Genomic DNA, 19,129 nt, shown 5'->3' with positions numbered 1-19,129 from the left:
TATGAATAACTGAACTAGTTTACCTCGTTACGCGAGTATAAAGTGTACTTTTATAGAAACCTGTGCCACCGGTTGTCTATCTACAATTGAATCGGCCGAATGCAAAAACGACTTACTCAAATCGATGTTAGTTCGAGACAAATCATTGAAGAAACGAAAAGTTGATAGGAAAATCAGTTTATTTAAAAAAAAAACTAATTACTGACAGCTGGAAAGAATTCTTTGACGTAAGGTCCAGAGATAAAGGCATATGATATAGAACATTACATTGTGAGCCACACCACATGCCGTGGTTTATTAATACTGAATTGTGCAGGCTACATGTTGTTACAATGTTTAGGCTACGTTCCGGACAGTATCCCTCGAGCAAGTTTACATATGTTATGAAAATAGTGAATTCACCAAATTGTGAAGTTTGTAATAAAATTGAAGACGTCCAACACTAGTTGGCGGAATGTACTAAGAAAGAAAGCCAGTGGCAACTACTGTTGTTTCAATTACAATTGAACCATTCCAGTGTCAACTTCTTCCAAGGGATTTTGTCTGAACCCTTGTCAAAATATACAAAAATGTTGTGTGTCATCGTAAATCGGCGATAGTTAACGTAGTAGTTTTAATGTAATAATAATATAAGAAATATTTTTTACTGTAAATTGCATGAAAATAAGAATAACATAGTGATATGACTGGCATGTTCTCTAGAACAAAAGTCCTAAAATTAAATGAAGATTTAAAAAAAGAACGTCGACAATTAAAATTAAAATTTTTAATTAAAATTGTAATCGTACTGATTACGTACGTACTGACGTATGATTTAACATCTAGTGGCAACTTGTACATACTTCAAATGGACAATTTTAGTACCAGTAGAGCTCCTTATAAATTTCTATCCTAAGTTTGCCTGGAAAAAATTGCCACATAGCAACAAGACCGCCTGTTGCACATTAACTTACTATTTTTATACTTAAGTTACTAATTTGTGTTGTAACTGTAATTTTATGTGTAATAAAGTAATAAAGTAAATAAATTCGTTCATTTATTCAATTCATTCATTCTTTGTCTGCCGCCAAGCGGTAATGTGAGCATTACTGCGTTCCTGTTTTAGAAGAGTAACGGTGCTTACTGGTGAATTTACAGACTCATGGGATTTGTCAACTTATGTCTCAGGGTGACGGGTGCAGTAGCAGTGCGCATCAGATCTTTGCGACGTAAGTCTCTGGGTGGCACTGCAATTGCTATGAACAGGTATGTCGCTTAACACCAGATGCACGACTTAGTCGACTCGTTACTTGGTATCATAAAAAAAATTAAACTACCCCTTCATCAGTAGAAAAAACATTAAAATTTTATCTTTCTAATAACGCTTTTAAGTACCATTTAAACAACAGATACAGTTCTAAAACGAGTAAATAGAGTTCTTGAAACATGTGAACAGAAACATATCCAGTAACTGGTTATCTTGAAACAAACCACATCTGGTTTGAAACACTCGCTGTGGAATACACTCCCACGGTCACTGAGGACTTTTTACAGAGCCCTTTCAGCTTTGGTGTAAGATATACCGAAGAGATATAGCAGAAAGAAATTAAACTTTTGTTTATAAGAATTGAAATTACGCAAAATGTTTGTCAAAATTAAAAAAGAAGACATAGAAAAACATATTTTGATTTTATTGAATATAGATAGATAGATAGATAACACGTTTATTCAGCACAAATACAAACAGAAACAAATCATTTACAGTCACTTCACAGAGTATAACATAAAAGCACATAGAGCATTCATTGTTAATTTTATCCACATTTATATAAAAGCAAACAAATACCATAAGAACTGATAAAATTTTAATGTGTGTATGACTACAGTTTGTGCTGAAATGGCCCTGACTCAGCATAAATACTGTAGGGGAAGAGAAGTCAAACAGTGCTGGTTTTCTGCCAATACCATATGGTGAGCGATTGCAGCCCAGTAAGGTATGCCACCAAAGTGCATCACACGCAAATATATGTATATACCTAACTCTAAGTAGTGTAAAATGTAAAGCAAATAATGTAAATAGTGTAAGTAATGAAGGTAAGCAATATAAACAATAATGTAAATTTACAAACATAATATAAAATTATAACAATAGCCACCAAATATGAATATAAAATTAATACGGAAATTCAGATTAACAGGTATCAAACCATCGATTAGGGAAATATCTATGTAGCGAGACACATCTGCTCTGAAAAAAAAATGTTTTTTGTATTCAGATTTAAATTGTTTTTTATTATGATGTTTCACTATCATGATGTTCAATGTGTGAAAATACTCTACTATGTAGTTCGTTATAATTTTTAATGCAAAGAACGAACACAAAGAAAAATTTCATTTCATTCTTTATTTAAAAAATTACCAATAAGCTTTACTGTCACCATTCATTACAACCAGTAAAAAATATATCAGCTCTTTGATTTCACTTTTTATCATATAATACTTCAGATAGCGTAGCATTTGATATTTGCTTACTACATCATAAGTATGAAATTGCAGCTATGGTATAATAATGCCACATCTGCAAAATGTCAACTTTTCAGGAGATAGGTTTGAAAATTGTACAAAGTCGATTACTTTTCGTGCTTAAATATGAAGAGTTTAATTTATTTATAAATATACAGTAAAAACAGAAAAATTGTCAAATTATTATTGGCAATATTTAGATTTTATTGTTGTGAGAACATATTTTTATTCGGTCTCATCCAATTTGGTTGTATTCAATGGTGGTGTATTTTAATAATAATAACGCACACACTCAACATAGCTCCCCACTAGGGAAACCCTGTGTCGTGGGTGTCATGGACACACACATAAACAACCACAAATTACACCCAAACTCACGAGAGAAATAAATGTAGGCCACACAAATATATCTCACGGCCCGGGAATCGAACCTGAGACCTCTGCGTGGCAGTCCGGCATGGTAACTGTTCGATCACGGAGGCAGTTAAAATATTATTTTAATAATTTATAAAATACAATCCAGTGCTCAATTTTATGCTTGTATTTTTATTTATACATGCAATATATTTATACAAGTATTGGTCCTTCGAGCCGAATACGTAAACATTCATTCTACAGAAACAAATAAAAAAATAACAACACAACACTATTCTTTTGTTAAAAATAACAACTCTAGTTAGCTGCTGATATCTGTAAAGGTACCTACCTGACTGAGTGAAGAAATAGATTTCTCACAGATAGTGTTACAGCAATAAAGTCGTTAAAAACCAAAAACAAAGATCTACAACAAACACAAAGAAAAATCCGTAATGTGTATGTTTCGTGGTTTAGTCGGAATAGCGTCTGACACGGTTTGCTAGAAGACGCTGGTTCGAATCCAGCCGGATCGAAAGAATTTTTTCTTAGTGTTTGATCTTTATATTAATAATCTTAAATAGGAGAGTTATAAAATTTTACATTACAAAATTTGAATCATGTAGTTAGTATAATTGTTATAATAAATAATAAATAAATGAAATTGTTTACTGAATAACTTATGGTTCAAAAGTATAACTAAAGACTAATTATGCGAATAAACACATATTAATATACATATGTACTTCAATTATAAATTTTTATTATAAATTATAAATTTAAAAATATTATTTTAATCTTACATTGACTTTTCGTACCATAACGCGGTTAAAGTAAGCTTATTGTAATGTTAAAACTATAATGTTTTGTGGGCAGCTTTGTGACTATTCATTCACTCAGTTCTTACTATGACGCGACTTTAACATTAAAGTAATATTGCTCTTATGTCAAATTTAGCAATCTTCAAATAGTTGCACGGATGCAATGGAAACAATATTATTTTCAGTTTTGTTGTCTTAATATTGATTTGTAATGATTAAAAGTTGGGTGGAACTTATTTATTTACATATTATTTTATTTATATATCTCTCCACCATTATGTTTATTTTTTATTTAATAGCACTTAGTAAAAAACATTTCGTTAAATAAAAATACGCGGTGTTTATTTCGTAAAATTATAACAGCGCCATTTATATGCTACTTGGCGTAACTAACAGTTGACACTAGACTATAGTTCCGAACTCACAACGTGACTATCGTGACTCAGCTTGTTTTATTTTTTTTTTTCTTGAAAATGCGGAATAATTATTGAAAACAACGTAATTTTAATAGATTTTATTATTACATACTTTTATTTTCTTATCAGTCAAAATCATCTGATGTAAATAACATTAAGTACGTAAACATTATACTACGATAAGACGATTCGGAACATCAAAAAAGAAAGAGATGGGATTATATAGTTCACATAGCGTTATCTCTTTCCTATTTTTAGTAAGGAATAGACAATATTGGGAAATCGTTCGTTCTTTCAATCACTTTCGCAATAATACCTTGGTTGACAGGTTCGTCATGGTACGAACATGAGTAATATTACAATAAGCTTACATTGAAATAAGATTGTTTTTGGAAAGGTTATGGTAGGCCCCCTGAACTAGGGGAATCCTGTATTTCATGTAAAAAGTACTCATTTTACAGGTGGATATATTATTAAATTATAAAGAAAAGAATAATTAAACAATAAAATGCAAACCATATACGTTAGAACTTTCATCTGATATAAGTATTTTTTTATATATTATAATCCCATGTGGCTTTAATATAATCACGGTACGAAATAAAGCATGCAAAATACTTTATTCAAATATATATAATCATGCATATGAACCACGAGTACAACCGGAAGTGCACGAGTGTGGTCCCGAACGCTCCCACTGGCTTAGCGACACAAACAAACTTTAAACCTCGTCCCTGTCGTATGGTTTGGATTTAAAGAGACAAACAAACAAGGTTTTTGGACACAACGGTTTCGTTACGCTAATTAAAATACAATTTATTGATCCCGCAACCACGTCGTACGGTTCTCTAATAGTTCTTTCTTAGTGTAAAAATATACAGACCGTCCACTCAATGGCTACCGGTATATGTGCTCATTTACAATGTTAGTAGAATTCGTTTTCAAGATTCAAGAACGAAATTTAGCTTCGCCTAAACAAAAATGGCGAACTAAGCAAGTTTTTCGTATTGACAAAACGAACTTTTCCTAAATATAAGCAAGAAATTACGAAGTAAACTCAAAGTTTAATTTTATGTCTTGCTTAAACTTACGCAAAGTTCATTTTTGTAAATACGAAAAACTTATTTAGTTGGCCATTTTTGCTAAGTCAAAGTTTGTTTTGTAAGTCTGAGCCTGTGTAACTAAACATGTCTCCTGATTATGTGGCCTGTGATTGCCATACCTTGTTTGAAATACAGAAATGCATTGAAAATTAAATCGCATATAGTACATAAATATATGTACTATATGCGATATTTTTCAAACCAACGTTTTACGCTATATACGTATAGATACAAAAAGGCATTTAAATATATGATGACGGCACTTACTTACTACTTATAATAACATAGTATAATAAAATATGATAACTCCAAACAAATGTAGCAGGGGGCCTACCACAACCTCTTAAAACAATATTAATTTACCTTACATTGACTTTTCGCACCATAACGCGCTTAAAGTAAGCTTATTGTAATATTAAATCTATGATGTTTTATTGGCAGCTTTGTGACTATTCATTCACTCAGTTCGTACTATGACGCGACTTTAATATTAAAGTAATACTGCTCTTATGTCAAATTTAGCAATCTTAAAATAGTTACACGGATGCAATGAAAACAACATTATTTTCAGTTTTATTGTCTTAATATTGATTTGTAATGATTAAAAGTTAAGTTGAACTTATTTATTTATATACAGGTTGTAAATTTGAGACGGGGCAAGGCAAAGCAAAGCCAGCTACCTTAATCGTTGTAGTTACAGGAAAACGGTTCTAGATCACAAGAATATAGTTCCAAATTCACAACGTCACTGTCAAGACTCAGCTTGTTGTATTTATTGTTCTTCGTGAAAATGCGGAATAATTATTGAAAACAACGTAATTTTAATACATTTTATTATTACATATTTTTCTTTTTTTACAGTTAAAATTCTCTGCATGTAAATAACATAAAGTACTTAAACAATAAACTACGATAAGACGATTCGGAACATCAAAAAAAAGAAAGAGATGGCACTACATAGTTCATATAGCGCTAATTCTTCCCTATTTTTAGTAAGAAATAGACAATATTGGGAAACATTCGTTCTTTCAATCACTTTACAATAATACATTACTTGGTTGACAAGTTTGTCATGGTACGAATATGAGCAATATTATAATAAGCTTACTTTAAATTTACATTGAATGACAAGATTGTTTTTGGAAAGGTTATGATAGGCCCCCAGAGCGGCTTTTATGTATGCACGCCCGACGCGCGCCGTGTATAGACGCAGACATTCGCATAATTTCGCGGTGCACTCGCGTTGCATAGCGCGGGTTGTCTAACGCGCCATTAATTTTAAAGAACTAAATAATTGAAGTGGTAAGTCTGCTTTTTAAAAATGACATCAAAAATTGACGTGTCCATTGTTGTATTTGTAGTAGTTTAGTGCCTCAAATTCAGAACTCATACTGAATAATTAAGATACCAATCCGCGATGCTGGTATAAATATATCAATACGTAAGTACTCAACGCATATATTATTTCAATATAACACGAGAATACTGTGATGATTGCCCCAATTTCGTTCAAATTATGTTTGCAATCTGTAGGCACAACTAAAATACTATGTATAATGTAACAACCTTACGCTCCGAGCAATTTTTTTTTAATTTATAATCTAAGTGCGCATTTGACTTCCATCTTACCGGACGGAAATTGACTATGGAGTCGACGAGGGAGCATGCACACCTAAATAATGCCTATTCACTCTCGCCTTGAAAAGGTCTAGGTCCTCTAGGTTATACCGTTCAGTGAACAAGTCAACTAGCAGGGAATTCCACTCAATAGTAATATAAATGTGGAAGCGAAACGCTTGGAATATATACTACATAGCAGGCGGGACCTTGCTTGCTTAATTGCTTCGTTATACTATGATAATAAAGATTTTCCACCAGTGAGCAAATACTTATATTTAATACTGTCTCCAGTTCGATGAACCCGACTTGATTGCAATTTATTACCAAACCTACAATTGATACGTTATCAATGATTGATCTAAAGTTTGGCTAGTAATGTATCTTATGAGATTCAATCTAATACAATATGTTATAATGATGGTGAAAGGTATATTGTTCTCAATACTCTTATCTATTAATGAAACTCGCAGTGGGTGATTGTATTCTAATAAAACAGCTTCGCGAGTGCAATAAAAACAATGATACCTGTATATCAAAAGATTTGTTACGCCCAGGCTTTGACCATACATTCTGAAATGTTCTCCTTTAAGAGAAACGAACTTTCGTTTTGAACAAGTATGCGACACGCCTGTCCATAGCAGTTGCAGTGTCCACTCAGAGATTTAAATGACAAAGATCTGTGGGGCACTGCCACTGCGCCCGTTACCCTGAGATATAAGTTGACAAGTCCTATATGCCTAAAATTTCACAAGCCCTCTCATCCTTCAAAACTGGATCACATGAATATGAGCATCACTGCTTGGCGGCATAAATAGGGAGTGTGAGGGTACTTCTCTGGAAGAACTCTTTCATAAGGATCTGTGTAGCTAATTTTATTTTGTTTCATCTCAATTTTGAATAGGGGCACCAATAATTATGGCTTCTAGAACGATCAACCTTTAGTTGAAATATAAATTATCAAATCATATCACCATCCTTGTTGCAGTATGACTAACGTGACCATACGTCCCGTTTTGGGCGGGCCAGTCCCAGTCCCTTTTAGGCGTCGTGACCCCGCTGTCCCCAAAATACTTAAAAGTGTCCCGCTTTTAAAAACAGAATACACGTAACAATAAATTTTAAAAAATGGCGGTAAAGCGTAAATATATAAAGCTAGCCAACCAGGTGAATTTTTAATTAATAAACCAATTTTAGTTCTTAAACATATTTTTTATTTTTAAAACAATAATAAATTTGCAGGCGTCCCGCTCTGAGGGAAAAAATAATGGTCACGTTAAGTATGACGGACCTATATGCCTATAGTGCCTATAGGGCTATTCAATAACCAATATTCTCCTACTTCTCGGCCCTCTAGAGTATTACAGGACGTGTCCACCTACATAAATTACTCATTACCACTAATTGCTATAAACAGTGTACAGTGCACCCCACAACCGTCACGGGCCACCACATTGCATTTACTGGTTCACCGCGCAATTTGTACCACGAAACAATGGCAATCGCCCGGAGAACAAAATGTACGCGAACTCATGACGAATTGTCTGAACCAAGTTCCTGTCATTGTCTTGGTTCACTCGAGTTCAGCTTACTACTTTGCTTACATACTGATAACAAGGAAAACTTGTTCCCACGCTTTGCGTAATAAAGTAGAAAAGAAATATGTAGGAAGTGTGCGATTGCTTTGTTGCTACTCCACAATGGAAAACATAATACTCAAGCACTTTCAATAACACGTCCGTAACGTAAAATAAATTTTCTCTGTGCTCGCGAAAAAGTAAAAACGACCCGAGAGAGATCCCAAAGAGTATTATTACTGAGTGTTTTGTAGAAAACCATTCCAGACATCCTTTTAAACGAAGGTAAGAAGCGGAAAATAGTGGATAACTTCACACAACAACTGTTTTATGAATGTGAAAATTACGTTTGACGTGTAGTGAGCCGCATTCGAGTCGCGTGGCCTACGAAGCTAAACGGGAAAAGCGAAATTCTATAAACGACAAATTTCGCTTTTTCTCCGTATCATTATTATTTGAATGCATCGGGGTGTCGGCCTTCACCGAAAATATAAAAATCATCTGTCGTCAACGATTTGTAACAAAAGCACGTTTATTCGATGGAGACAAGAGCTGTTTTTGATCAACTGAAGATGCTCACCCTTAAATAGAGATATAATGGGATCGTTGGATGCTGGAGTTGATTGTGGTAATATAAACCTAACACTGTTCAAATACAGCTCATTTTCCTTATTATGTTTTGCATATTATGCTGAACAAAAGCAGTTGAGAAGGGCAAGGTGAAACACTACGTCAGCAACTGCGTCCCATTCCGAGTTGTATTGTGCTCAGGTGCTACTTACACAAAGGACCGGGCGGCGTCTGGAGATCACTTGTATCTTTTTATGTATGCTTCACGTCGCTTGCTGTTAGAAGTTCTAGGTTATTTCAAAAATTGAACTGGGATTCAGTATCGGGTTTCTTTACAGTTATGGTCGTAAAACCTGTGTAACATGTTTTGTGCTTGAAGTATTTGGTCGAGTAATTTAGATTGAGACTTTATCGACCCCTCCTACGTAAAGTGTCGTATGTCGAAATTGCCAAGTTTACAGGAGAGCGTATTAAAGTTCTGAATTCACTGAAATGAGCTTACACGTGAATTTAGCATATCTCAATTTTATTCGAGAACGAGTTTTTAAGTTAATAAGAAAAATAAGAAATGTTAAAGTCCGTGCTATGCTCATTACAGTGAATTCAAAACTTTAAAACGCTCCTCTGTAAACTTGGCAATATCGACATACGATACTTTACGTAGGGGGGTCGTTATATCTGATACAAAGACTGTTGTTTTGAGATTCAATCAGTGTGAGTGATGAGGTCGTCCAGGAAAGTACTGTAGCTTTACCTATTTCTGCTGCCGTGCACTAATGACTCCGGGTTAAGGGTGCTGGTAAATTACAGGCACAAGAGACTTGTCAACTTATGTCTCAAGGTGACGGGTGCAGTGGCAGTGCCAATCAGATCTTTGCGATTTAAAGCTCTGAGTGGCATTGCAACTGTTATGGACAGGCGTGTCGCTTTCCATCAGGCGCACGACTTGTTCATGTCGTTCCTTAGTAGGTATCATAAAAAAAAGAAGATAGATGCTTTAATCACGATAAAGTTTCTCTTGCCCTGCACATCGTATATAATATCATAATATTCACACATTGTTAGGAACAAGAATCCTGAAAAACACGAATATTAAATTCCAAAATTACAACTCATATCAGCATTGACCCTAATCGTACCTTTCTTAACACTTAATTTCCGAAATTGCTGTAATTTGGTTAGTATTTAGTTCCACTGCATTACAGGGAGACGGTACACGTGTGGTCGCGTCACTTAGGGACATCATCGCCTCGAATCCGTCATGGTAATTCCATTTGGTCACGATTTCAATGTCTGCTTTTGTGATGACTAATAAAATTACCTACATTATAACAGAATTTGTGGCAACATTTTTGTTTAATGATACCAAGTGGATTGACGAACAAGTCGTGCGCTGGTGGTAAGCGACACGTCTGGCCATAACAGTTGCTGTGTCATTCAGAGCTTTAAATCACAAAGATCTGAGGCGCACTGCCACTGCGCCCGTCACCTTGAGACATAAGTTGACAAGTCCCATGTGCTTGTAATTTCACCAGCACCTTTACCCTTCAAAATCGGAATGCAATAATGCTCACATTACTGTTTGGCGGCTGAAATAGGTTAGGTTGCAGTACTTTCCTGGACGATATCTTTCACAAAGTGCTCTACTGGTACTAAATGGTTAATAAAGCAGAGACAACTACAATACCATATAAGTTGCGTACATCTAATCTTAACGATCTAACATCGTTCACACGATCTACTATTGAGATACAGTTCCATTATTTAACAATGTCAGTAATTGCACACTTGCAATCGAAGTCTAACGCAAAAAGTCAACCGATAATTAGTGGCATAATTGCAAGCTGCGCGTACGCATCCGCCATAAACTGACATCGTGAGAGGCCACTTTCTTTTATTATTATATGTTCGTCGAAACAGTAACCATAGCGCAATGTGTTTTGCGTTTTATTGTAGCACTTAAGTCATTTAATTTAGTGCAAGGTCTCTTAACATTTACTTAGTATTAAAAATATTAACTATCTACTTCATTTTGACGACAGCGAATATCTAATTGAAAAATATATAGAAGTAAATATAAACATCCGTAATAAACACATAGAGAAATTCGTACGATGTAATGTAGCTCAGTTGGTAGAGCGTTGGCTCTATTTTCGCATACAAACGCAGATTCGACTCCTGTCAAATCAAAGGATTTTTTTTCTGTTCGATCTTTGTATTAACAATTATATCATGGTAGTAAAACATGATATTCAATAAAATTAATAAACAGTTTCGATTTGAAAAATGTTTTGTAATAACGCCATAATAATAACGCACACACTCATAGAAACCTTATATCGCGGGTGCCATGGACACACATATAGACAACTACAAATTACACCCATACTCATGAGAGAAATAAATGTAGACCACACAAATATTTCTCCCGGCCTGGGAATCTAACCCGGAACCTCTGCGTTGCAGTCCAGTTTGGTAACCACGGCCACGGAGACAGTTATTTGCAGCATAGTACCGAAAATCGGATTTAAGTTTAATACATTCTATAATTCTAATTTCGAAAGGCTACAAAAACAACCCAAAATAGAAGAAGACCGGCTTAAAACTCTGATAGGGTTATTCCCAAGAGCTCTAATGCTATTGTTTTTCTCGTAACTTAAAATCAACACATTGATTCCAAACATTACAGCAAACATTTAGTAGAGATTGTTATCTACCGTATCGTATCGGAGATATGTTATTGAAGTCACTTTTCTACTACCTATATTTATTACGTATCCACAATACATAGGTTTATTTAGTACTACTAATACCCATTTGTTAATATTGCGTCATTGCTGAGCACAACTCAATTACCAATACTTAATAACAGATATAGAAAGCAAGACTATAATTTGAAATAAAGAAAATACTTACAAACGGTAAAGCTAATAAAGCGTGAAACATACAGAGAGCGGGTGCGAGGTCGAGCGCGTGTCGGGTCGGGAGCGCGGCCGGTCTAATTCCGTGTGCATGCGCCTGTCCCATACGTAGTGCATATAAATACACGGAATTAGACCCGCCGCTGCGCACCCGACCCGACACTCACCCGACCTGCATCCGCTGTCTGTGTGTTTCATGCTTTATTAAAGACCCATGTCCCTGTACGGTGTTTTTTTTATTTTCATTATAGATAAACACACGTTCGTCCACAATCTCACTTGCAAGTGAATATGTGCTCGAAGATGGATACACGTTCGCCTAAAAAGTACCCATGACTTAAATATATCTGCCATTCTTATACCCGGGTCTCACTAGCGAGCTGTAACCGTTACCGTTGTATGTATGTACTGTCATATTACCAAAAATAACAGCGTGTACGTGCTCCACGAGCTTGCCGAGAGCAGAACGCGTGCGGCTCGCAGTGAGCCAACGATAACCAGGTACTCATTCTAGGGAGTGAAGACTATTTCACGCGTACACACTAGAACCTCCTTACCGTATCTGTTACGTTAAGGTTACTGTTACGATACCGTATCCATTACTGCTCCGCGCATCTGCAACTGCTTCAACGTCTCTAACTGCTGCTTGCTTAACTAACTTAATCGACATTTTTAGCGTTATTGAGTTTATAACATATCTGGGATCAGAGTAACGAGATCTACAATCCCTTTTAATCAATTTTTTTTAATATCTTGTTTAGTTTCAGTTTTATAGTTAAGCAAAGTTAGCGTAATTGACATTTTTTATAGCAAAAAAACTTTAGGTGCCAATAGTTGTCTCGAAAGTTACTGAATCGCAAATGCGCTAACAACTGGGTTGTATTCTTTTCTATTCAGGAAACGCAGGAACCAACCAAAAATTCCATTCCGTATTCTGTTCGCATAATGGACACCTGTTCAATGACAGTTGATTTTATAGCCTATTGTGAATTTATAATACAACTTTTTGTGTTAATTTAACGGTAAAAAAAATATTGTGTAAATCCGTATGCCGAAAAAGATTTCAAAATACATCCAATGCATCTAGGACCAACTATGTCTCCTCCAACAGCGAAACTATAATATGACACCCTCTTTAATAAAGTGGCGTAATTACAAAATAAAAAGAAAAATACGAAATAAAATTAATGTATTGTAACAAATAGATTTTTGTCATCTTTACTTTACGATATTTCGTAAAATGTATAATAGAATGCGATAATGTCGGCCACAGACCACATAAATAGTAGTCTTCCGTGATGTCGGCTAAATTCTTAACCTTCATTGATATATAACTCTTGAGTCCATACAAAAAGCACTACTAGAAATAATTACAAATGACAGTCTTTGATCAAATTTTATGACTAAAAAAGTGTCTACAAATCTTATTTTTACCTTTAATTGCCCGATTTTATGCTTGAAATGTAAAAAGGAGATTAGGTCCAAAAACGGAATTACAATTTCAAATTTAGCCGATATATAAGGGCTTAAAGGATATTACAAATTTAGGCTACTTCGTATACGTGTAAAGGTCATTGTGAAATATTTTCGTACAGAGCGGTCACTTTATAAACCTTCGTCCATTGCCGCGATTCTTTAGTCTTAGGTTAAAATGGCGTTATTCGCTTATGTTCTTTGTTCTTATGTCCTCTTGGTTGTCTCCCATTCTTTCTCTTAAGTTCCTTTGCTAGACACGGATCTACAATGACATTATTGACACCATGCACCAGGTACCTTCGGTGTGAATATACTGTATTTCCTTAAACTATGGATTCAGAATCGTGTCTCCCATTCAAGTGTTTGGTCACTGATGATGTTCAACAAGATGATGAGATGTTTTTGAACGCCACAGATGTTAGGGCGGAATCCAATGATATTATACGCGGAATTCCTGTTTATGTTAATAAAACTTGACTTGCCGTCAAAGTTGGAAGAAAAATACCAAACGCAATTATTATCGTAAACTTGCTGTCATCTCTAATAATTTTACAAAACCCATAAGTTTCAAAGCTGACGTATTAACTTGCCCAACAAATTAGGTGCGATGAACTCATCAATATTTATAAGATTCGTAATTTTTTCACAAAAATGTGGGCGAGGATTTGCTACCTGCGTGGAACATCATATTTTAACAAAACCATTAATATTCTTAATAAAAATTTATTTTTATTTTGCCGTTCAAAAGATATATAACGTCACTACCGCCTCGTCGGGCTTATTTAAGTAAATAAACAAAATTCAATAAAGACAATTAAGATAATACACGAAGCTGAATAATTGAATTAATTGTTAAGTATAATAAATAATAAATTCTCTCTTGCTCTACGCAGTGTTGACTACCTAAAGTGTAGTAACCTAAATTACTACTAAGTACATTGGGCTCTGCTTCGGTTTACCAAGCTTTGTTCATATTCCAGTGAGTATAATAGGTATATTATATGATGTACTTTTCATAGTACAGCAAACACAACTGCAAGATAGTCGCGTAAGGCGAAAGGTTTTGAAAGTCGTAGAAATGGTGGTTCTACCGGAAACAATGTTAGCATTTAAATCAATTTCCATTAATTATCTCCGTTTTGATTGTTACGACAACACTGAGTTGGAACGGCAGAATATCGGAATATAAATTTAAACTTCTACTTTGACTATCAAAAACAGTGGTTTATCCGGCTACTTTAAGAGACAGGACATCAATGTGTCATCTGTATCATCTGTTCCACAAGGCCACCGAAAATTCCTTGTAACCCTGATGAACAAATGATTACAGAATTACAGATGAAGGACAGTTTTTTTACTATACCAAGCGACGGGACGAACAAGACGCCTATCCATAGCAGTTGCAGTACCACTCAGAGCTTTCAATGTACAAAGGTACTGCCACCGCGTCCGTCATTCTCAGACAGCTTGGAGGACAAGTCTTGACAGGTCCCATGAGCCTGCAATTTCACCAGGGACCTTTCCCTTCAAAACTGGGACGCGGTTATGATCACCTACACCTTACTGCTTGGCAGGAGATAAGTAAGGTGGCCATACTTCCCTGGACGAACTCTTTCACAAGGACCTCTAATGCTACTAAATGGTTCACAAAGCGGAGAGAGGGTGGTAATGGTGCACAAAGCAGATATAGTAATTCTAGATAAAAAAAATGTTTAAAAAACCGTTTCAAACTAAATCAAGCACACGGAGCAGGTTAATTGTTTACTTGCATGATGTTCTCTTCAAAGGGTAACGTAGGCTATTTATAAACGTTCCGCTTAACTTTTTTTGCCTTACTCCTGTTCAGCGACTCGCGCGCACCTGCGCGAACGGCGCCGCTTGATTGGCCGGGGGAACAAGTCAATAACATCTAACTCGAGGGCCACCCCTGAGATTGTTTTCTCGACCCTTATCTTAGAATATTGGAAGTTCCAGTCACTCATTGGATAACGAGAGATGTGTTGGTTAATTTCGAAACATTTTGACGATACTCATTTGTATTTATATGTAACAATCACAGACTCATATTTTAAAGGACTTTGATTAAGTAATGGTGCATCAGTAGTATATATATACATTTTTTATGATAACAAGTGACGGCACGAACAAGTTGTGCGCCTGCTAGTAAACGACACGCCTGTCCGTATCAGTTTGCATTGCCACTCAGAGCTTTAACTCCCAAAATCCCAAATATCTCAAGGGCTCTTCTACTGCGCCCGTCACTCTGAGACATAAGTTGACAAGTCCCATGTGCCTGTAGTTTCAGGTAAGGTGGCAGTACTTCTTTGGATGATCTCTTTCACAAGTAGCAGTAAATACTAATTTTCGGTGAATGTTGTACCTTAGGGAATTACCACGCTCATCGGCATAATAAAAACAAACATCCATGTAACGTATAAGAGGGAAAAGGACCTATAGTTCACGTCGTCTTCTGAGCGGAAGCGAAACGAGGAACGTCTTTATCTCCTTATAGCATGGATATAAAACTTTTTGTGACCAGGTTTAATACCCATTCATAGACAGTACGTAAATAGTACCGCAAACCAAAATGTCACTATTTTTCTTTGTTTCGCAGTGCTCATATGCATTCAATATAATTACGCTTTATCACTGACAGCCACAGATGGATTCTTGAAGATTTATATTAGCCGGGTTTAAATCGGGTTAAATCCCTTTAATGCCCGAAATCGAGGGCAAAATTTATTTAACACTAAATGACAAGTATATTGTAAAGCGAGTTTTGTTCAGATTTAATGATTTAATTTAATTGTTACAATACAAATTTTAATTATTACAAACAAACATTAGTTCAGCTCAGATTTTCTTAATTTTTCTCAAACCATTATCCTGTTTATAACACGTGCACACAACAATAAAAGCTCTCTGTATCAGTAGGGCTAAAATTTTAGCTGTTTTTGAATATTTTCTTTTTTTTACCATTTAAACACACATAAAAAATACAGAATAAGAGGAAACAAGATTATCTATAGAATACATATAAAAATTAACACTAAACGTTTTGTGTGTGGAGAGACAGTCCCAGCACTCACTGAGCAACAGAAGTCTGGTTTTCAGCCAGCCCTCGACTTTAGTAAATACATATTTGCATTTTAGGCCTGTTCCTGTTAAACTTAGAGGACCAGCTAATCTATTACAATATTACACTACTAAAATAAAAATATAAAAAGTAAAATAAACATCTCAAAAACCAACCATTGCTTAATAATAAAATCTGAATTATAAAAATTTAATTTAATTTCATCTCATTACAATTAACATTTTACTCGTACCAAACCGTACCAATAATTTTCTGTGTAATTGTAAATGCGGATAACTAATTTAAAATTAGTGAATATGTCTATTGCCACAAAAAATAAGTCTGATTGTAGTATCGATTAAACTCTACTGCTCATTCGTAACCATAGATGAGTATAAGTACTTTCGTAACGCAGATTCCCTTGAGGAGAATGAGCAAGAAACTCTAGGGGTTATTTGTAAATAAACATTTGTGCAAATTCATAATTTACAATATTTATTTCAAACAACATAGATCGAGACTACCTGCAAAACTATAGTTTTAAACCTCGTGAATGGCAAATTTTTAACATCAACCGGAATCTTATTATAGAAGCGTATACATTGCCCTTTAAATTCTATTTGTGACTTTGTGGAGAGGACTGTCAAGAACAGCTAGTTTATTTTTATTTATGTTTTTTTTTTTTTTTAATTTATTGGTTCACTTACAGTTATTACAATGTTACTTACTAAAATTAAATGTAGGTATAGAAGATCTTATCTAATTGCACAACCAATTACAAGTAAACACAGCTTACAAAAACAACATGAATGTCGATAAATTAGAACTTAAAAAAAGCTATTTAATCCAGTTTAAAAAAAAAAAGAGAAAAGTAAAATACAAACAAAAAAGTAATAGTAAATACAAGCGAACAAGGGTCTCGGCATTATTAGTTAAACAGAAACAATAAATAAAATTAATTAAGGTTAGATATAATACTATTACGAAAATTGGTCAGCGACTGCCAAAATATATCGCTTACCTGACTGTGCTTATTATATAGTCTACAGAGCCTTGGGACACAGGAATGCTTTATGCTTATTTTAATTAGTTTATACTTTACACAATTGATACAAAGTTTATTATGCTATGTGTAATTTCCTAACAATTTCCATTCCACAGCACTGGAAATAGAGTCTAAATCTCAATTAATTTGAAGCCAATTTCGAGAACTATTTCATAATGCTTTAAAACGTGATGGTAAAGGTAGGCCATAATAAATAAGTGACACTGACATGGCACTTGAAAGCATTTATTTTGACCAATGCATTAGTCTCAACTAATCGTCTCACTTGATCTAAAATTCCATACATATAAGAAAAACGAATAACGGACTTCGGCTACTTTTTAAATGTAATGAGATTGACAATCACTGATAATACTTAGATGCTACCCGTCTATTGAAGACCATTAAACAAATGGACAGCTCTACGAAGGCAAATTGATTGTTGTGATAAGTCACTTTGACTGCAGCAGGCAAAATAAAAAGATCTCGAGATATAAACCTTTGATTAACTTATTGGGATTGCAAGTTGTTGTTTTTAGTCAGTAACTTGATCAATATTTTTTCTTAAATTTTAATTTGGAATTTTGAGGCTTTGTTTATCTTAAAGGAAAATATTTCATTTCATTAATATCATTATCATAAAGAAATTTTTAATTATTAACAGAAAATTAAAAACTCTTTGTTATAAGTAAAAAATATGTATGTAATACGAAAACAAAACGCATTTTAAAGTCAAGTCCAGAATTGTCAATTCAACGATCGTAGAAGATCTGTAATCTCTAGGCGGCATATACAAATTACAAAGACAACTATTTGTATAGCAGTTCCAAAAAAAACATCACCGACAAATATCTATCAAACATGATCATTGAAGTTTCTAACTATAAGGGAGGGTAGCGACGGAGCAACATTTCCAATAAAATCTGATTTATTTTCTCTCTGTGCCGTCTGCACTGACTATGATTTATATTTGTAGAAATGTAAGAGACATTCCGTGTCCAACTGCCAGTACTGCCACTGGTCGGCTGTCAATCGTTGATACCATCGACGAGGGAATACATTGGCATCAGAGAAGCAAAGGTTTTGAAATTATTCAAACGTCAACCCTGTTATTGATACTGCATCCCACTATGTAATTACCTACTACACAATAAGTAACTTTAGGTAACTCTCTCGAACCAAAGAGTAATTTGTTACAATATAATTAATAGGTAGTGAAAAAAAAACCCAAGTAATGTCAGTGAATAAAACAAAACAATATGTCGCAGTGGAACTTCGCGTGAAGGAGTTCGTTCAGAGAAGCACTGCCACTTTAACCTATCCTTGCCGAGCAATAATATGAACGTTACTGCGTTATGAATGAAAAGGGTAAGGGTGCTCGTGAAATTACAGGCACATGGGACTTGTCAACTTATATATCAGGGTGACAGGCGCTGTGCCCCTCAGATCTTTGCGATACGCGCACGACTTGTTCGTCCTGTTTCTTGACATCACAAAAGAAAAATAAATTGGTTCTAATCTGGATGTTCGAAAAATGTAAACTTTCGTCTAAAATTTCGTTATAAAAGTCGGTACGGAAACAGATGTGAAGCAGAAGCAGAGGTCCATAGCATTACTATAAACCCGTCTAAGGGATAGCAGAAGGCAGGTA

The sequence above is a fragment of the Hyposmocoma kahamanoa genome, unplaced genomic scaffold, assembly GCF_003589595.1.
Source record: "Hyposmocoma kahamanoa isolate Upper Pololo Valley unplaced genomic scaffold, ASM358959v1 93, whole genome shotgun sequence".
NCBI classification, from domain to species: domain Eukaryota; kingdom Metazoa; phylum Arthropoda; class Insecta; order Lepidoptera; family Cosmopterigidae; genus Hyposmocoma; species Hyposmocoma kahamanoa.
Note: the sequence above shows the minus strand (reverse complement) of the source record.